The sequence below is a fragment of the Bos javanicus genome, chromosome 13 (assembly GCF_032452875.1).
Source record: "Bos javanicus breed banteng chromosome 13, ARS-OSU_banteng_1.0, whole genome shotgun sequence".
NCBI classification, from domain to species: domain Eukaryota; kingdom Metazoa; phylum Chordata; class Mammalia; order Artiodactyla; family Bovidae; genus Bos; species Bos javanicus.
Genome location: NC_083880.1, coordinates 68,761,397 through 68,766,285, shown reverse-complemented (window position 1 = coordinate 68,766,285; position 4,889 = coordinate 68,761,397). Strand labels below are relative to the sequence as shown.

The 4,889-nt window shown below is 41.3% G+C and overlaps 1 non-coding gene across 1 annotated transcript; it reads left to right on the top strand.

Annotated features, from left to right (window-relative positions):
- The first annotated feature begins 1,056 nt into the window (after positions 1 to 1,056).
- TRNAR-UCU (transfer RNA arginine (anticodon UCU)) lies at positions 1,057 to 1,129 on the top strand. The gene has a single exon. It is a non-coding gene; the product is annotated as a tRNA-Arg (tRNA).
- Positions 1,130 to 4,889: the final 3,760 nt, after the last annotated feature.

Here is a 4,889-nt window from a genome sequence, read left to right as displayed (position 1 = left end):
TTTAGGTCATTATCTTTTTAAATCGTTTCATTGATCTCTTATTATCCCCATTCTATAGATGAGGAAAGCAGAACATGCCCAGAAAGGTAAAATTACTTGCTGTAGATTACATAGATATGTTTGGATCTTAACCTGGGTCTCTTTAATTCCAGAGTTTACCTGGAATTCTTATCTACAATGCTATGCAAGTTATCTAAAATTTCTATCACTTTCTGGAATGCAAAAACGTAGAACAGAGGCTCCTAAGTTGTAAAATTCATGCTAAACTTTATTAGACTTTTCTATTAAGAAGAAGCTGTGTTCAGTGAAAGCCTATTTATTAAAAATGAGCTTGAATAATAATATAATAAATGAAATAAAAAATCATGTCTCTTACTGTCAAACCAAAGATGGATTATGATGTGTTGGACGAGTACAAATGATTCTATAGTCCTGATCCAGGAAAAGATTTGGAGGCAATTTTGCCTCTTAAGAAAGTATTGTACGACGCTCACTCACGGAGGATTTATGAGAAATGAAATGGAAACTCTTTCAAGATTTTATTAAGAGATATAGTCTTCCTGCATAACTTCTTTCCCTCCTGGACATTTATGAATGTTTGGCTGGAAGGGTGGTCTGGGAGCTTGGTTTTGATATATGTGGTTCCTACAAGAAGGTGCCAAGGGAGACATTTTTCCGTCAAAAGCCATATGCATGAGGATCCTGGAAAGTCTTCCAGCAACAGTGGACACTGGTAATAAAAATGATCTAGGAAGAAAACACGCCGGCAGTGCCAGTCACTGCAGATGCTGAAGGACCAGGGGCCAAATACGTAAATACCTTCAGAACTTTGTGTGGAAAACAAAGCGGGTTTAAATCATCTTTCTCCCAGATTCAGAGTTTTTCAGGACACAGTCACAGCTAGAGAACGGCCAGCACAGTGATTTGGTAATACAACCTCCAAGTGCACTGTTGAAACCCACAAGAGACAGGAAATGAGAAAGGTGTGTGACCTTGCAGTCATGGACTCCACCACACTGGGCCCACGCCATTGCTCAACAAATAGACTGAGGGACTTCCCTGGTGGTCCAGTGGTTAAGACTCTGCACTTCTACTGCAGGGGGTGCAGGTTCAACCCCTGCTTTGGGAACTAAGATACTGCAGGGCCAAAAAAATCCCCAAATAGACTGAGCTTCCCACAATGCCATGGGCAGGACGACCTGAGTGTAACCAAGGCAGCCTCATGTCTCTCAGCATTCTTTATGGTGTATGTGGTTTGACACTAATCTTAACAAAACTCCTCAAAGCAGGAAGAAAAAAATTGTAATGGAGTATACCAAGCAAGCAAGCAAACACAGAATACACACACACCACTACCATCATCATCAACAACAACAGAGTGTAACTTTTGTATTTCTCTTTTATCTTTCTTTCCAAATTAATCTTGAACTATACTCTCCTTCCCCTTCTGAACATAGCACCCACTGATAATTTTTGGTTCCTTGACATTCCTATTTGCCACAGGAATTTTTGCACAAGATGTTTGGAAAATTTTTGATTTGTTTTCTCGATGCCCATTCAACTTCTATTCATCCTTTAGACATCAGTTCTGACAGCAGCTTCTTAGGAAATCTGTGATACCCGACTCATACCTCCTACATTAGGCTACATTCCTTGTCATCCATAGGCACAGTTTTGTATTCCTGACACCTATAGGACTTATTATAAACATACTGTGTATGTATGTGTGTGATGATTATTTGATTAATATTTGTTTTCCCTACAGGATGAACACTTTCCAAGGAAAACAACTATGCCTGTTTTCCTTTACCATTTTATTTTTAGAGATTTTTCTGGAATTGGGCCAGAGGAGCACCCAATAATTATTTGTCAACTAAGTGGCTAAATGTGATATTGTGATGTATAATAAGAAATATATATATGTCATATTCAGCCCCATTTCTGGAGCAGAGCTAACCCCCTTGGAATTTCCTAAGTGATGAAAGTGATAACAATGTCTAGTTATGTGAATGAGGGGACTTTTGGAAAGTCCCTGAAGATGGGAGCTGGTTCCCAAGGAAACCAACCTGTGGTTAGAGGGTTGGAACCTTCAGTACCACTCCCTCAACCTCCAGGGAGTAGAGAGTGCCTGGAAATTGAGATCAGTCACCAGTGGTCAATGATCTACTCAATCTTGCCTATGTAATGAAGCCTTCAGAAAAACCCAAAGGGAGAAGGTCCAGAGAACTTCCTGGTTGGTTACTATTGAGGACTGGGGAGAATGGCCCATCTGAAGGGGGCGTGGAAGCTCCACCCTCCTTCCCCACGCATTGTCCTATGGATCTCCAACCTGAGTTACATCCTTTTCTGATGAACTGGTGACCTAGTAAATAAAATGTTTCTCTGAGTTCTATGTGCTGCTCCACTACTTAGTTGAACCCAAGAAAGTGGCCACTGGAACCTCCAACTTGTAGCCAGAGGGTCAGATGCACAGAAGATAAACTGGGCTTGTGGCTGGTATCTGAAGTCTATGCGTGGAAGTGAGAGCTGGTGTCAAAATATTATTTGCTGAGCACGTTGCCACTTCCTGGCAAGTGATGCAGGTGCTGCTTATCTGGAAACCAGATTTTCAGAACCAGTGAACCAATGGTGTTCCATTTTAGCTGTACATTATAGAATCACTTGGAAGGCTTTAAAAAAAAATCAGTTGCCCATGGGGCTTCCCTGATGACTCATGGTTAAGAATCTGCCTGCCAGTGCAGAAGACACAGATTTGATCCCTGGCCTGGGAGTCACATGCCATGGAGCTATTAAGCCTGTGTGCCACAACTATTGAGCCTGTGCTCTAGCACCCAGGAGCTGCAACTTTTGACCCCATGCACTGCCACTGCTGAACTATATGTTCTAGAACTCGTGCTGCACAAGAGAACCCACGGCAGTGAGAAGCCTGCTTGCTGCAATTAGAGAGTAGCTTGCTGCAACTAGAGAAAAGCCCATGCAGCGATGAAGTCTCAGAAATAAATAAATAAATGAAATCCTGATGTTCACACCATACCCCACACAAATGAAATCCTAATCAATGGGGGTAGGTCTGAGACATGAGTATTTGCAAAGTTTCCTAGGTGATTTCTGGACCATAAAGACAGCTGAGTGCTGAAGAACTGATACTTTTGAAATGTGGTGTTGGAGAAGACTCTTGAGACTCCCTTGGACTGCAAGGAGATCAATCCAGTCAGTCATAAAGAAAATCAGTCTTGAATATTCATTAGTAGGACTAATGCTGAAACTGAAACTCCAGTGCTTTGGCCACCTGATGCGAAGAACTGACTCGTTGGGAAACACCCTGATGCTGGGAAAGAATGAAGGCAGGAGGAGAAGGGGACAACAGAGGATGAGATGGTTGGATGGCATCCCTGACTCATTGGACAGGAATTTGAGCAAGCTCTGGGAGTTGGTGAAGGACAGGGAAGCCCAGTGTGCTGCGGTCCATGGGGTCACAAAGAGTCAGACACACTGAGCGACTGAACTGAACTGAACTAGGTGATTTCAGCGAGCAGTTAAGGCTAAAACCATTGTGCTTGCTGGAGTTCATTTTCTCTCCTCCTTCTAGAATAAGTGAGGAGGGATAGGCCAGACAAAGACTTCTGAAAATATGACTGCTCAGAAGACATCATAAAGAATCTGCCTTTTCCCATCTCTCTTTTTAAAAGTAATAGATATATAAGATGTGTAACACAATACACACCACACACACACACACACACACACACACACACCACATTTCCAGGCTATACTTTGTGATGAGGCTGCTCAGACAGATTGTTCATCAAAATCGCACCAGAGGGCTTTTGAAATACAGATTGATAGACTGGGCCTCCAGAGTTTCTGATCCGGTAAGTCTAGGGTGGCATCTGAGAATCTGTGCTTTTGCCAAGTTCTCAAGTGAGGCTGATGCCACTTGTTCAAGGACCACATTTGGCACACCACTCTGCCTGAGGAAAATAATAAGAATGGGAGGAATACTTCCAGCTTCTCTCTTTCCTATTCATTCCTTTGCTGCCAGTGACTTTGTGTGGAATGATGCAGAAAGAAGGAACTCATAAATACCTGTGACTCAGCCCTTTGTGAGATTTCTCTTTCAACTTGGCCCTCACTGAATGTTGGCATTCTGGACCCAGAGGCCCTCCAGGGTCAGGGACCAAGGCTGGCTTTGAAAACATATCTAAGGCTCTGATTCTAATAAGATTGTCTGCTCCCCAAACCCCTCAGGTGACTGATTCTGAACACTAGATTTTAGATCCATCTAGAGTTTATTAAGGGACCCAGCTGACTATACATAGATCTAGTTCAGTGTTATCAGCAGTTTTTCAACATATCATTCAGTTTCTCATGTCTATTCCTTAATTGGTTACTAACTTGGGGAGAGGTGAAAGGTGTAATTAATTTTCACTACTCAAATCCCATCAGCAACTTGAAATTAACTTAAAACTTTGAGTCTTGTCACATCTAAAAATCTCTTCATTAATCCCTACATGTGATTGATAGTTTGACTGGAGACACAAATCTGTGAGGAGACACTTTCCTTATAATCATTGAGTTATTAGGCCTAGAGTTAGAGAATTTGCAAGACTTTCAGCATCTTTGTAGATCCTAAGTACTCTTAGGGTTGGAAGCCCCGCCCCTCAGCATATGAAACATACAAACAATCGTCACATAATAATATTACATTTCACATTCATTTACTTAATGACCTCTCTTTTTTTATTTTTATGTTTTTGATTCCATCTCTATGTATACACACACATAAACACTACATATGGATATAATATTTCTATGTTATATGACATATATCCTGCATTATTTATAATATCACATATTATATACATTATATGCTATATGCAGATATAGAT